The sequence below is a fragment of the Aethalodelphis obliquidens genome, unplaced genomic scaffold, assembly GCF_003676395.1.
Source record: "Aethalodelphis obliquidens isolate GAN/ISIS:26980383/991018 unplaced genomic scaffold, ASM367639v1 scaffold3, whole genome shotgun sequence".
Taxonomy (NCBI): Eukaryota; Metazoa; Chordata; class Mammalia; order Artiodactyla; family Delphinidae; genus Aethalodelphis; species Aethalodelphis obliquidens.
The window spans coordinates 74,662,831-74,679,964 of NW_020837947.1; the positions used below are offsets into that span (position 1 = coordinate 74,662,831).

Sequence of the window (17,134 nt, forward strand, 5' to 3'; positions counted from 1 at the left end):
AAATGTTTGGGAGTGACTTCACAAGAAGACAGGTAGATGCATAAAATAAGTTCAGGTCTAAGAAACGTAAGACATATTCAGTGAGTTAACATATTTCCTTTACATTTGAGACTTTAAAATGGGAGATAAATATGTTTAAATGGGAGCATGGAACCACAGTGAGGCAACAGCTGCATTTGCATTGGAGACTCAGACACTATAAATGGCGTTGCTGTTGGCCATGTGATTTCCTGAAATGGCGCACAATGCTTGTTAAAGTTTCAAGCTAAGGACAGTGTTTAAAACTGTGCAAAAAGTATTCAGAATACTCATTGTGCATATGTTAAAACAGGTTCTAGGCTTAGAACTTATAAACAGGATTTTTTTTTTTAATCTACATGAATGTCCAGGCGGACATGTGCACATCGTGAGAGATGCGGGACGATGCTATGTTGTGCGGGACTGTCACACATTGCAGGATGTCTGTCATCCCTGGTTCCTGCCCAGGAAATGCCAGTCATCCCTCTGGACCGCCCCCCCCCCCCACTCTGGTCATTGTGACAACTAATAATGACTCCATACCCTCTGAGGGCAGAGTACAGCCAACACTGAGAAATACCACGCTAGGGCCTCGGTCACCGCCCCTGTGAAGTCAGGGCGGGAGTCTGGGTGTGAGGTCAGGCCCCAAGGGATGGAGTCTGTGTTCTTCTTTGGGGTTAGGATGGAATGGCAGGCTTGAGATCACAGATAAACTTCCTTCTCTATGTTTCTCCACTCTAACTTTTAAATTTTAATTTACTTTATTGTTTTTAATCAAATGTTTTAGAAGTCAAACTGTCGCTTTTTTTAAAATAATAGATTTTTTTATTGAAGTATAATTTACAATGTTGTGTTAGTTTCAGGTGTATAGCGGAGTGATTCAGCTCTACATATATATGTATATATTTTTATATATATGTATATATATATAAACATATACATATTCTTTTTCAGATTCTTTTCCGTTATAAGTTATTACAAGATAGTGAGTAGAGTTCCCTGTGCTCTACAGCAGGTCCTTGTTGTTTATCTATTTTATATACAGTAGTGTGTATGTTAAGTCCAGACTCCTAATTTATCCCTCCCCATCCCCCCAACCCCCTAACACCGATGTCCCCTTTGGTAAACACAAGTTTGTTTTCTACATCTATGAGTCTATTTCTGTTTTGTAAATAAGTCCATTTGTATCATTTTTTTAGATTCCATATAAAAGTGATATCATATATTTGTCTTTCTCTGTCTGAAAAGACGTGTAATCTTAACAGTTCCCTGCTACACATTACCCAAAGCCCTCTCCCCAAAGGCATATAGTCTCAGGTATTTCCTCTCATATTTGCTTCCATAATTCTAAATAATGTGCTTTTCTCCCCCTGCAGTTTGATTTTTTAAATCATGATCATCTTAATTACATACGGTATATAATAATATACATTGTAAATTATTAAAATCATTTGTAACCATAACTATTATCTGTTGGCTCTCAAACAGGGAAAAGAAGCTTTCACACCATATGTACAGCAGGGGAATTCCCTAGTGGTCCAGTGGTTAAGACGCTGTGCTTCAAACGCAGGGGGTCTGGGTTCAATCCCTGGTCGGGGAACTAGGGTCCCATATGTGATTTTTGGGGCAGCCAAAAATCACACTTAAGCAATTTCCATATAGTGTTTTAGAATTTACAAGTGAGTTTGCACAGGCATGGGTTCATATGATCCTTGCAGAAGTTTTGAGAGGGATGTCATTAGGGTCATTCTCATTTAAAAGATAGGAAATTGGAACACAGGTAAGTGACATGCCCAAGATCACATGACTGTAAAATACCAGAGACAGGCCTAGACTCCAGAATGTTCGCTCTTATTAGGCTGCTGTTTTTAAATTTGCTTCGAGAGCTGAGGGGACTATTCTGCTTAGATCCCCTTCTGGCAAAAACTCCTTTAAGGCCCCATTCCCGCGGCGCGTTCTTCCTGAAACCTTTGCTAACCCTCCCAGGCAGGTCTTTTCTCTGAGCTTCCCCGGGAGTTTGTTGGTGCTTCCATCTTGGCACTCAACACAGTGACCCATTAGTTGTCCTTTTCACACTGCCCTAGGCAGCTTCTCCCTCTTCTTTCTGTCCCCAGACCCCAGCAGGTCATCAGGTGGAAGGTGTGGCATCTCTGTACCGGCACCTGTGCTAAGCGGCCGGGTACACAGACGACCAGGACAGAACACATCCCCTGGCTTCCAAGCCTCGGGTTTGGTAAATTCGTGAATGTGTGATGCTACTCTCTGAAATGGACAGAGGAGCAACGATTTCAGGAGGATAGCTACACAGAGAGCAACGTCCTCTCAGATTCGGCTCCTTTGCACCTGAAAACTTAAAACATTAGCCAAGTCAGATTGCAAGAGACACACGTGCCAGACAAACTAGATTCACAAGATAATGAAGATCATGGGAGTGGAATTAACAAAAGAGGGGGCCAGTAAAGGTCTGTTCTTATAAGAACAAAGGCGGAAAATAATTTTTGGTGAATGGGAGTGATTTATAAGTAAGGCCACCTGGAGAAGTTTACATTAATCGAGGTGGGAAATGTTAAATGTATGGATGGTTATTTTATCTGGAAGAATATTGAGTAGCTTTAATAATGGAGAAAATATCGTTGGCTTTCTAGGTGGTCAAGGAGAAAGTCGGAGAGGAACAATTGAACGTGATAAGCTTAGTGGCAATATGGTAAGAAAGAAGGAGTGAGATTTAGCAATAAATTAGTAATGGACATGAAATTAAAGGGAGTTGATGAAGTTTTCAAGTGCTATTGAGAAATTATGAAGGAAAAGAAAGGAGACGGTTTTGTGGGGGGTGAGTGATTCTTTCACTATCCAGTTGGGTTAGAAGTAATGGTGATGAACACCCAGCAGAAATTTTACTACATAACATACAGGTTATATCCATACCAGACAGGTTATATCCATAAATGCCACTGAAAGGTATTTGAATTGCCAGTCTTGCATTTCCTTTCTTTTTCAGCCTAAGGAGGAAAACATCCTCATTAACTTTGATAAATAACCACAGCTATCAATAAATAACTGTGAAGAGGTAGCCTATTCCTGAAACCAAAGAATAGGTTCTTGGTTTTTTTTTTTTTTTTTTATTGGTACGCAGGCCCACAGGCTCAGCGGCCACGGCTCACGGACCCAGCTGCTCCACTGGGATCTTCCCGGACCGGGGCACGGGGCAGACTCTCAACCACTGCGCCATGAGGGAAGCCCTAGGTTCTTGGTTTTTATCACTTGCCACACACCCTTGTATGGGCCAAGACCGGTACCTCCTCCCAGCATCCCCTTCCCATGAAGAGACCAGATTTGATATCTATGGTTGGATTAAAAATTGAGGGAGAAATAAAACTGTCTTTAGTCACAGGCAACAGGATCCTCTATGTAGAAAATCCTAAGGGAAACAAACAAACACACACACAAAACTGTTAGAACTAAGGAGGAAAAATAAACTCAATAAGATCTTAGGATGCAAGATCAATATATAAAAATCAGTTGTAGTTCTATATACTAACAACGAACAATCCAAAATGTTCTAAAACTGGATTTTAGCAATGGTTACAAAACTTGGTAAGTCAGCCCCCCAAAATCATTGTACACTTAAAATGAGTATATTTTATGGTATGTAGATTACATCTCAATAGTTTTTTAAAAATTGGGGGATGTCAAAAGAGCAATAAAAGATCATTTTTTTCCATAAAAAGAGGATTTTACTCATCATCTACTCTTAATTTCTATGGTGTAATCTTTTGTGTCAGATACTCGAGCCTTGAGGGGTAGAGCCTGGGCTGGGATATTTCTAGGTCATACCCGAAGTTGAAGTTGAGAGATGCCAGCGTCATAAACCTCAGCACTGTCAGAAGGGGGCAGGACTTGTTGGCAGAGCACTGATGAGCCTGGTCACAATAAAAACAGACCAAGGACAGTTCTGAGGGGTTAGGATCCGTATTCCCTGAGGTTGGGTGGGCCGCATCCTAACAGGACAAGAGGCCCTGGTTGTTTGAAAGAAAACTATCTCCTTGACTTCCAAGACACAGTCAGCTGTTTGGACCAGAACAGGGGTCTTGGCTTTGATAACCAAAGTGACTAGTACACTCACAGCTCTCAACACTTGACTCTTCACAGCTCCCAACGTCTTTGCAGACCAAGAAGAAGACACAGTCCTGAGCATCTACAAATGATGGTTGCACAAAATGTCAATGGCACAATTCCCACCAATGGCCCTCTGCCTTAGGCTTTGCAGAGCCCTAGACACTTATAATTCAAATCACATTTGTAAACATAAAACATTCCAGGAAAAACTGTAAGAATATTTAATACTTTTATGAAGAATTTGTATTTCCTGTCTAGAAACATCATGAAAACCATCAGTGGAGTAAATTTAGATTCTGGGCTCAGAAGCAAAGTATACAGATTTAATCTCCCATGTTTTGGTGATTAAAATAGACAGGTGCTCAACAAAAAATTCTCTTTTTTTTTAATGCAACAATGCAATTCATGAACTGATTCTATGGCATTTAGGCCTATAGCCATTTTTATTTAAGCTTTGTTTTGTTCCCTTTTAATCTTTTGTAATTGAGAAACATTGAGAGACTTATGAAAGATACAGTAATCCTTTGTTATTTGTCGTATTTTAGAAGTACTATGTTAGCCGAATACTCTGGTTCAAGGAAAGTTGACTATTTGCAAAGAATAATAGCTATATACACGTTCTACACCTTGTCCTAATATTGTGGAAAGAAGTTTTAGTGAGGAAACTAACACACCTTGTCTGGGGTCACACAGAGCAGCTTATAGATTTGCAGTGCCAGCCACTGTGCTAAGCATTTTGTATACCTTCTGACCTTTAATCTTCATAATGAATCTAAGGAGAAGCTTGCTCTTGTTTTACAGATAAAGAAAAAGGAATTTAGGAATAATTCTTGCCCAAAGTTGTTCATAAAATTGGTGGAAAGAATCTCATCAGAGTCTACCTGGTTCTAAAATATATCCTTCCTCTCTTCTGTGTGGCATCCTGCAATTCTTCTTTGATGAGAAAGGATGCAAGGTTGTCAACATGTCAAATTCAGCAAGGTCATCAATGTGAAAATGAATGATGATAATGTCCAGAAAAAGCTAGCTGAATACACTCTATGAGAAAAGCATCATCCTCGTTATTATCGTCATTGATAACAAACATTAGCCATTCCCCCGAAAAGCCACCCAACTTTTATTAATGACATTGAGTTGTGAAAATTCCTCAAACATGGCAAGTCAATGACCACTTTGGATTCAAAATATGGGCTTAATAAGGAGAACAGCAAAAGGAAACAACTCTTGTAGCTTTGATGCAAAGCGTACATTAAAAAGTAATTTATTTAAAAAAAGAGGGGACTACTGAATGAACTTCAGGATGAAATAATGAATGTTAAATTAGGCTTTTTAAATCTCAGAGGAAGTCGCAGAGTAATAAAACAACATACCATACTGTTTTATTTCAAATTTTCTTCTTTTATATTAGCATTAGTTTTAGAATAGTCAGTAATTCATCTTCAGCGGGCAACCAAAATAAAATAAATTGATTTTAAAAGAGAGAGTTTTAATAAATTACCTCTGTTCCTGATGCATTTGTATCTCCATCAACCATGTCCTTACAGAGTCCAAGAGCTAAGGAGTAATTTGGGAGTGTGCCCTTTTAGAACCAGGTGAAACAGCAATTATCAATGTAATGGGGTAAGTACTGGGCCGAATAGCTTTTCCTGAATTAGTGTGTAAAAGGGAATGTGGGAAATTAACTGTGCATAACTAAGTTCCACTTTATTTGCTGCTGGGTGACATATTGCTAGAGCAGGCAGAGGGCCTGAAGAGACATTTTTCCAAGGAAGACACAGACGGCCAACCGGCACAGGAAAAGGTGCTCAACATCATTAATCATCTGGGAAATGCAAATCAAAACCACAGTGAGATATCACCTCACACCTGTCAGAATGGCTATTATCAAAAAGACGAGAAATAACAAGTGTTGGAGTGGCTGTGGAGAAAAGGGAACCCTTTTGCACTGTTGGTGGGAATGTAAGTTGGTACAGCCACTGTGGAAATATAAAGTATTTCCACATGTAGAGGTTCCTCAAAAATTAAAAATAAAACTACCATACAATCCAGCAATTTCACTTCTTGGTATTTACCCAAAGAAAACAAAACCACTAATTTGAGAAGATACATGCACCCCTATGTTCATTGCAGTATTATTTACAATAACCAAGCTATTGAAGCAACCTAAGTGTCCATGAATAGATGAATGGATAAAGAAGATGTGATACACACACACACACACACACACACACACACACACAACGGAATATTACTCAGCCATAAAAAGAATGAAATCTTTCCATTTGCAACAACATGGATGGATATATATGGTATTATGCTAAGTGAAATAAGTCAGACAGAGAAAGACAAACACCATATGACATGACTTACATGTCGAATCTAAACATAAACAAACAAGCAAAAGAAAATGAAAACAAGCTCATAGATACAGAGAACAAACTGGTGGTTGCCAGAGGGTGAGGGGCTGGGCAAAAGAGGTGAAGTGAATTAAGAGGTACAAACTTCCAGTTAGAAAATATATGTTATGAGATATTATACATCATAAGAAATATCATCAGTGGTACTGTAGTAAGTTTGTATGGGAACACATGGTTACTAGACTTATGGTGATCATTTTGTAATATATTTAAATGTTGAATCACTATATTGTACACTTTAAGCTAAGATAATATTGTAGGTCAACTATATTTCAATTTTAAAAAAGGATTAAAAATTTCCAACAAGGTAAATCAGGGAAGAGCGAGTCCCCTAGTAAAGTAGTGGATTCTTTCCACCTTTACAATATGAAATAAAATCCACTTAAACATGTATATCCAGAAAAGCTCTTGAATTTTACTTATTCAGAATCTCTATTGATTTGGGTACTGTTAGATGTTATTGAGATGATGTTTCAGCCTGCAGAACAAGGAATATCTAGGGATCCAACCTCAGATGAAGCCCCATTAATGACTAAATCCAAATGCAAATCTCAGAATTTACTACTAAAAGGTGATAAGAACCTCTTCCAGAGACGATCAGAATCAGACCTCCAGAGAGCAATAGAAAATAACTTTCATTCACTTAGCCAAGAGCTGGTGTGGCAGAGACATTGCCGAGTCTTTACCAAGCCCATTTTACTTTCTTCCCTCTTTCTTTCTTCCTTTCTTCCCTCTTGGGCCCCTTTATAGTTAGGCTGGGGCCATACAAGAGCTGGCCAATGGAAATTAAGAGGTAGTAATGTACAGGCCTGGCCACACCTTCTGCAATGACCAGGATATGTGCTGACAATGGTGGTGTCACAAGATAAAAGGAGCCTGAGCTCCTCCTGAATAATTACCAACCTCGTTAGACTGGGTGATGGGAGCAAGCAATACATTTGTATCAGATTAAACCACTGAGGCATGGTACTGTTTGTTAGAGCAGTTAGACTGACTAATACAGCAAGCTGAAACCTGCTAAAGATCTTCTTAACAAAGGCAAAGCCAGATCAAGGACACCTAGCCTGTGGACAGAAGCAGGCCAAATTGGATTTGTAGGGGAGTAGGAAAAAGGGCATTACTCTTCGAATAGCTAAGTTTCATGACATTTTACCTTCCTTCTACTCATCAACATCAGACTCTTCTTTTCAAAAATTCCTTCAAGAGTTGCCGTTCCCTTTGCTTTCTTCTGCTTCTCAGGCCAGGGCAGTGAAGCTGGACACAGTACTGGAGAAGGGGAAAAAAGGAGCTAAAAAGGAGTCAGAGAAAAGGGATTCTACCTGAAATTGCTGGACCTTTAAACTCCTTTGATAGTTCCATCCCTGGAAAAGTAGCCCCTTCCATGTGCTGAAATCGGATCACTGGAATCAGCCCTCCTCCGACTGCCTGGGGTGGAAGCAAGCAGTGTGGAAGGGCAGCAGGGAAAGAGAGGATTCATGTTCACTGTTCTGGGGACCACTGACCATCACTGGGACAGACTGCACTGGTGAGGATTCTCTTCTGTGCACGAAAAAATATGAATAGGCTGAACCAGATTTCACCTCCCTAAGAGAAAAACTCCTAAGCCATTTAAAGCACCATTTATATACAATTGCAAATATGTTTATTGTAGATCACTTTTAGCTGTTCATTAAACCAAATCCCCTGGGGACATTTTATGCCAATGCTTTGGAAATTAGACCTTGTTACTTTATGTAATTGAAAACAATAAAACTAAGTGCCTGTTATACTCTTCTGTAATTTGAAACAGGGACTCCCAACCTCATGTCCTGTCTCCAGGCCCCTTGATGGCCTCAGAGATAATGATGGGAATCTGTGCATTATTTTCATTATATTCAAAGACCTTACAGAAATGGGAAATTTAACTTTAAGCTGTATGAGCTGTCTGAATTGTCAAGTTTCAGTCTCTTGACTGAGACTACATCAGCTTAGTTCAATAATTGATTATCTCAGAGGATGATTAATAATTATCTCATGCTATTTAGAAACTCTGAATAACAGTCATTTAATGTCTTTGATTAATATAAATGGGTTAATCACCCAATAAAACTTTCATAAGGAACAACTTTTAAGAAATAAGTTCCAAAAAAAAAAAAGAAAGAAAGAAGTTCCATGTAGGAAGAATTATTATCAGTTTAAGAATCTAGCCCCAAAAGGGCTATAATCCAAATGTCCATGAATAATATATAAAATATGGTATAGATATACAATGGAATATTATTCAGCCATAAAAGGAATGAAATACTGATATATACTACAACATGAATGAACGTCAAACAAACATTATGCTTAGTGAAAGAAGCCAGTCACAAAAGACCATATAGCATATGATTCAGTTTATCTGAAATGCGCATCAGGTACAAATCTTTCAAGACAGAAAGTATATTCGTGGTTACCAGGGGCTGGGATGGAGGAGAATGGGGAGTGTCTGTTAACAGATATGAGACTTCTTTTTGGAGTGATGAAAGATTACGGTGATTGTTGCACAACTTTGTATAGTATACATTAAAAGCACTTAAGTGTACACTTAAATGGGTGAATTTTATGGTATATAAGTTGTATCTCACTAAAGCCGTTAACATTTTTCAGAATCACAAATTGAACTTCATAATTTTCCATTTGACTTTACCCCACATTTGTCTGAATTAATGGACTCTTACAGCCTGAGAGTAAAGTTGGGTTCTGGAGAAAGAAAAACAAAAGCAAACAATAACTGTGTGTCTTGCCTTGGGAGAAAATGCTAGAACCTCAGCCCTGTCTCCCCACTTGCATTAGGTCTTCTCTTGCACCCTGTTCCTTACTCATGGCAGGAGGGTATGAGACAAGAGTGTGGTCCAGGAGAAGCTGTTTCTCCTAATACTCCGTCCCCATAAAGGACCCAGGGCTTCATACATCCCTTCCATACAGAGAATAAGGCCTGTGGCCTTCAACCACACTGAAGCAAATCCTCCTCCTTGACAATTTTCCCTTTTCTCTCTGCAGCCAGTTTCACCTGGCACTAGATCTGCAAATGTGACCCTTTTTCATTTTCCCCCTTTGAGGCATTTAACAAATTTCTACCAAAGTCATCAGGATACACAACTGCATTCTCCTAATTATGTCATCAGTCAATTGTGAAAATTTCAGAAAATATATAAAAGCATAAAGAAAATACAACCATTACCTAGTACTAAACTTTTATAACATTTCGGCATGTTTCTCTCTGAAGTTATACATATATAACTTTTATATATATAGATATGTATACATATCTATATATATATATCTATATAAAAATTTTTTTACCCAGTTGAGAGGACACTGTAAATTCATTTTTGTAGATTATAGAAATCTTATAACTAGCCGCCTTGTAGGCAGTAACTGCTAAAAAGCCTAGCATCAAACATCTTACAACATTCACGTTGTAGACAAAACTCACTTCTAGATTAATTTTATGCTTTTCTATTCAGATTTCTTCTGTCCTACTTTCCATGTTCTCTTATTTCTATATTTAATCTTGTTTTATTATATGCATTTCTATGAAACACTCTAAAGGCTTTCCAAAATAAATAGTTTTTCCAACATAACCATTTCAAGGGTACAGTTCACTAGTATTAAATATATTCACATTGTAATCTTGCAAAACTGAAATTCTAGACCCATTGAATAACAACACCCATTCCCCCCTTCCTCTACCCCCTGGTAATCACCATTCTACTTTGTTTCTATGAATTTGACTACTCTAGATGCCTCATGTAAGTAGAGTGATACAATATTTGTCTTTTTGTGACTGTCTTATTCTGTTTAGCATAATGTCCTCAAAGTTCATCCATGTTGTAGCACATTGCAGAGTTTACTTCCTTTTTAAAGCTGAATAGTGTTCATGACATGTATATGTCACATTTTGTTTGTCCATTCTTTTTTTTTTTTTTTTTTTTGGGCCATGCATCATGGCATGCAGTATCTTAGTTCCCCAACCAGGGATCAAACCCTTCCCCCCTGCAGTGGAAGCATGGGAAGTCCCTGTCCATTCACTGTTGATGGACATTGGGTTGCTTCCACTTCTTGGCTATTGTGAATAAAGATGCTCTGAACATGGATGTGCAAATATCTCTGAGACTCTGCTTTCAATTCTTTTGGATGTGTAGCCCGAATTGGGATTGTTGGATCATATGGTAGTTCTATTTTTAATTTTTGAAGAACCACCATACTGTTTTCCCTCGTGATTGCACCATTTTACAATCACATTAGCAGTGTACAAGGGTTCTGATTTCTCCACATTCTCACCAACACACACTATTTTCTGATATATTTTGCAATAATGGATTTATTTCAGTGGTCAGGAACCAAATATTTTCAGATTTTTTGGGTAATAACCATCCTGATGGGTATGAGGTGATATCTCATTGTGGTTTTGATTTGCATTTCTCTAATGATTAGTGACGTTGAGCACTTTTTCATATCCTGGCCATTTGTATACCCTTTTTAGAAAAATGACTATTCCAGCCCTTTGAAATAGTCATTTTTAGAAAAATGACTATTCCAGCCCTTTGTCCATTTCTGGGGAGAGTTATTTGTTTTTCTGTTGTTGTTGAGCTATAGGAGTTCTGTATACATTCTGGATATTAACCCCTTATCAGATATTTGACTTGCAAATAATTTCTGTCATTTCATAAGTTGCCTTTTCACTCTGTTCATGTGTCCTCTGATGCACAGAAATTTTAATATTTGGTGCAGTCCCACTTGTCTATTTTTGCTTTTGTTGCCTGTGGTTTTGGTGTCATATCCAAGAAATCACTGCCAAATCCAACATTGTGAAGCTTTTCCCCTACATTTTCTTCTAGGAGTTTTACAGTTTGGGGTCTTATGTTTAGGTCTTTAATCCATTTTGAGTTAATTTTCATATATGGTGTAAGATACGGGTTTAACTTTATTATTTGCATGTGGATATCCAGTTTTCCCAGCACTATTTGTTGAAGAGAAAGTTTTCTGTCCCATTGAACGGTCTGGGCCTCCTTGTCAGAGATTATTTATTTGACCATGTACATGAGGGTTTATTTCTGGGCTCTCTATTCTATTCCTCTGGTTTATATGTTTGTCTTTAGGCCACTACCACACTCTTTTGATTACTGTAGCTTTGTAATATGTTTTGGAATCAAGAAGTTTGAGACTTCCAACTTTGTTTTTCTTTTTCAAGATTGTTTTAGCCATTTGAAATGATTTGAGATTCCATATAAATTTTAGGATGGATTTTTTTTTTATTTCTGCAAAAAAATGTCATTGGGATTTTGATAGGGATTACATTGAATCTGTAGATTGCTTTGGGTGGTATTGACATCTTAACAATGTTAAGTCTTCCAATCCATGATTGCAGATTGTCTTTTCAATTATTTATGTCTTCTTTCATTTCTTTCAGCCATGCTTTATTGTTTTCATTGTACAAGTCCTTCAACTCCTTGGTTAGGTCTATTCCTAAATATTATATTCTTTTTGATTCTATTGTAAATGGAATTGCTTTCTTAATTCCTTTTCAGATTGTTCATTGCTTGTGCATAGAAATACAACTGATTTTTTGTGTGTTGATTTTTGTATCTGGAAACTTTGCTGAATTTGTTCACTATTCTAACTTTTTTTTTTTTTTTTGGTGAACTCTTTAGGTTTTTCTACATATAAGATCATGTCATTTGCAAACAGAGATAATTCTATTTCTTCTTTTCTGATTTGGAGGCAATAAACAATTTTTTAAATAGAATAAGTTTTCCTGTTTGAGATATAATTGACATACAAAATTGTATTTGTTTTAGGTGTACAATCTAATGATTTAAAACATGTATATATTGTGAAATAATTGCCACAACAAGTTCAGTTAACATCCATCCCCTCTCATAGTTACAAATTGTTTTCTTGTAATGAGAACTTCAAAGATCAACTGTCTTAGCAACCTTAAAACATACAATACAGTATTGTTAACTGTAGTCACCATGGTGTACAATACATCCCTAGAAGTTATTTATCTTATAACTGGAAGTTTGTACCTTTGACCACCTTCACCCATCTATCCCACTCCCCACTCCATGCCTCTGGCAACCACCAATCTATTCTCTGTATCTGTGAGGTTTTTTTTCTTTTAGGCTTCACTTATAAGTGAGATCATACAGTATTAATCTTTGTCTGTGTAGCTTATTTCACTTAGCATAGTACTGTCTAGGTTAATCCATGTTGTCACAGTTGGCAGTGTTTCCTTTTTATGGCTGCATAATATTCCATTGTTTATCTATACCACATTTTCTTTATTCATTCATCCATTGATGGACACATATTTTTTTCCATGTTGTAGGTATTGTAAATAATGCTTCAAAGAACATGTAGGTACAGATATCTTTTCAAAATAGTGATTTCATTTCATTCAGATATATACCTAGAAGTAGACTTGCTAGATCACATGGTAGTTCTTTTTTTTAATTTTGGGGAAATGTTCATACTGTTTTCCATAGTAGTTGCACCAATTTGCATTCCCACTGACAATGCAGTGTTCCCTTTTCTCCACATCCTCACCAGCATTTGTTATCTCTTAACTTTTTTATAATAGCCATTCCAACAGGTGTGATGTGATGTGAAATCTCACTGTGATTTTGATTTGCACTTCCCTGATGATTAGTGCTTTTCCCTTTCATGTATCTGTTTGTCATTTGTATGTCTTCTTTTTTTTTTTTTTGCGGTACACAGGCCTCTCACTGCTGTGGCCTCTCCTGTTGCGGAGTACAGGCTCCGGACGCTCAGGCCCAGCTGCTCCGTGGCATGTGGGATCTTCCCAGACCGGGGCACGAACCCGCGTCCCCGGTATCAGCAGGCGGACTCTCAACCACTGCGCCACCAGGGAAGCCCAAGTTGAGCTCTTTTGTTGACTCTTACATTCCTTTCCAATCCTGCTCCTCCTTGTTGGGGTGCCAGACAGCCAATACTAAAGGCTGGGTTCTGGGGGCCAGGTTGGGGTGGAGTACCTTCCCCTACTTGTACCAAGTAGGGGGTTTTAGACAAAGGTCTTGGGGGCAAGGCTGCGAGTGATTTTTCTGAGGAGATGTAGAGCGAGTCTGAAGGGCCTGACTGGACTTCAAGTGTAGAGCTGTGGCCTCAGTAAGGCTCGTGTAGCAGCTGGGGGGCAGTTGGAAAGGGGGGGATATTTGGAGTTGTCACAATGATTGGGAGGGTACTGCTGGCATTTAGTGGGCAGGGGCAAGAAAGACTAGAGGCATCACATGGCTTGAGACTATTCTCTTAAAATAATTTTTTCAGCTCCTAATGTCAGTATCTCTCCCACTGCCACACACTGGGCTAGTTTTGTGTTGACATATCTAGACTCCAAGGGCCACCCTGTATTCTGTTCCTTTAACCATTAAGGACCATAGAATTGTGAACATTCAATAAGTGATAACTTCAGCATCCCTAAATATAGATCACTGAATGTTGTATATGTTTTTAAAATGTACATTTCATTCTTTTTTATGGCCGGTAATATTCCACTGTATATATTTACCACATCTTCTTTATCCATTCCTCTCTTGCTGGACATTTAGGTTGCTTCCATGCCCTGGCTATTGTAAATAGCGCTGCAATGAACATAAGGGTGCATGTTTCTTTTCAAATTATGGTTTTCTCCAGATATATGCCCAGGAGTGGGATTGCTGGATCATATGGTAGCTCTTTGCTGTACAGCAGAAACTAACACAACATTGTAAATCAACTGTAGTCCAATAAAAATTTTTTGGAAAATGTACATTTCAGTGATGATGGGTTGAGAATAAAAGGAGAAAATTTATATTTATTAAAAACATATTAGGTACCACAAACTTTATGTATTAGTTTCCTATGGTTGCTGTAACAAATTACCACAAACTGGGTGGCTTAGAACAACCGAAATGTATCCTCTCACAGTTCTGGAGGCCAGACGTCTGAAATTAAGGTGCCAACTTTTGGAGGGCCTGCGTTCTCGCCACAAGCTCTAGGGGAGGATGCATCCCCTGCCTCCTTCAGCTGCTGGTAGCTCTCAGCCTTCCTTGATTTGGGCTGCTTTCCTCCAATCTCTGCCTCCAATGGCCTTCTCCTCTTCTGTCATCTCACTCTTTTATAAGGACACCTGTCATTGGATTTAGGGCCCACTTGGCCAAACCAGCATGATCTCCTTGTCTCAAAGTCCTTAACTAAATATTGAAGACCCTTTTTCCAAATAAGGTAACATTTACAGATTCTGGGGATTAGAACATGGATCCCTTTGGGGGGTGGAGAGTCACCATTCAGCCCACTATACTTTATTCCAGAATTGTGTTAATTTTCCAGCAATCTTGTGATGGGGACATCATTATCCCTTGTTTATACGTGAATAAATTGAAATTTAGAAAGAATAAGTATTTGGCCAAAGTGTTCTGGCGACTTCCAGAGCTAAGATTCACCCTGAAGCTCCTGCCGCCTGGATGCAGTGTTGATCAGCTGTGCCCTGTGCCTGGTCAGTTACAGAGCACTGTCCTCACTAATGCAAAAGTAGCCTCAGACAGGGACTTCCCTGGTGGTCCAGTGGTTGAGAATCTGCCTTCCAATGCAGGTGACACGGGTTCGATCCCTGATCGGGGAACTAAGCCCGCATGCTCTAGAGCCCACGTGCCACAACTAGAGAGCCTGTGTTCCACAACTACTGAGCCTGCACTCCACAACTAGAGAGAAGCCTGCATGCTGCAACTAAGACCCGACACAGCCAAATAAATAAATATTAAAAAAAAAAAAAAGTAACCTCAGACAGCAGTGTTCACAGGTGACCTTGTACATGCCACTGGTCTTGGCCTAAAAGAAGTAAAAGTTCTCTTTGCTAAAAGAGCATTCCACTTAAAATAAGAAAAAATAGAGGCAACAAATTAAATGTATTCTATCACAATTCCAAATAGGTATCAAACTAACCTAAATTTACATATTCATGCAACGTTCCAAAAGTGCCTTTTTCCATTTTCTTATCCCCTGAAAAAAGACACATTTCTTCAGCTCAGTCTGATTTATTCTTTCAACATTTGTTGAGTACCTACTACAATGTATGGTCCAACCTCCCTTGAAATCCTTCTTCCCATACTATGGACATTTTTATTTTAGTGTACGAATACAGCTGAACTCAGAAATAAAAGGCATAAAGATATTCTGGCAGTTTCTATATCCTGGATTATTTTTTAATCTACTTTATGGAGTATTAACTTTTTTTTACTCTTTTACTTTACTTAAATTTGGGATGTTTTAAATAGCGTTAAGATTTTACATAACTGCAACTGGTTACTTCTAAAAATTTTTTTTCTTTAAATAAAGCTTTTTTTTTTACAATTTAGATTTAGGAGTGGTTTGAAACAGGTCTGGGGTGCACATTCAATCAGGTCCATCGAAGCAATTGCGAAATAAAGAGAATATCATGGTGTTTTCAAAGATACCTTGTCCTTCTATCAAGGATGGGTTTTTCAACAGATATATATTACAATGCCTCAGGAGTGAAACATCTCATGTATTCAAAAAGTTCGTAGTTTAGAATCATAGCATCTTTTAGGGAAGGGATGGATTTCTTGATAAGCTTGTGTGTTTAAGGAAATAACACGTTTAATGAACTCACACACACAAATAACATCTGTTATCACTGATTAGGGAAATTTAGTGGAAATGCAAAAATTGAAATGACATTAATTTGGCCATGTTGGGGAGGATCTTCAGAAGAGATTTGTTTTAGATGCTTTAAAATGTAAATAGTGCCCATCAGGGGACATAGCTTCACTTCACATAAGGGGTTTTCAGATAAATGAGTGGGAGAAATTTGCACTAATTCTATAGGGGCATAATTAAAAATAATTAGAAAACAAACCTCACATATTTTATAAAATAACTTCAAGAAAACAGACAGAGATGGATTTTGCACTTTCAGAAAGCAGTGAGCATGTAGCACAGGCTTGAGATCTGAAGTCCCCAGTGATGAGAGCTTCCTTCCTTGTGCAAACCTGCCAATACACTTTTTAAGAAAGATAAGAAGAAAACATTTACAAAGGCGGTCTCCAAGGAAGAGAAGGTATGCGTTTAATGATTCAGTCCTTGGCAATCATCAATAAGTATGCTAGTGAAAGGCAACTAAAGAGTATAGCATACATGTTGCAAATCCAGGAAGATACTACTGTGGCTGGCTGGCTAGGTAGGTAGGTAGATAGATAGATAGATAGACAAACATAGTGAAATGAAAAAATAGGCAGAATGACCATCACTCTGGCTTTTGCTACAATAACAAATAATGGCCACATCTCAGTGCAACTACAAACATTTATATCTTGCTCACATATCATGAGAGCTGTAGGTCAACCGGACTTGTGCTGAACTTGGCTATGCTCTATATGCCTTCTCATTCTCGGACCCAGGTAGAAGCAGCAGTCACTGTTTGGAGCACGCAATACTCATAGTTGAGAGATAGAGGCAAACCAAACCACACTAGGGCATCATAATTTTCTGCTGGGACATAGCATATTTCCCGTCTGCTCACCTCCTATTGGCCAAAGCAAGTA

At 38.4% G+C, this 17,134-nt stretch overlaps 1 long non-coding RNA gene across 1 annotated transcript; it reads left to right on the forward strand.

Moving 5' to 3' along the window:
- Positions 1-1,187: 1,187 nt before the first annotated feature.
- Positions 1,188-5,508, forward strand: LOC113612262 (uncharacterized). The gene is made up of 2 exons (XR_003429794.1): positions 1,188-2,722; positions 4,936-5,508. It is a non-coding gene; the product is annotated as an uncharacterized LOC113612262 (long non-coding RNA).
- Positions 5,509-17,134: the final 11,626 nt, after the last annotated feature.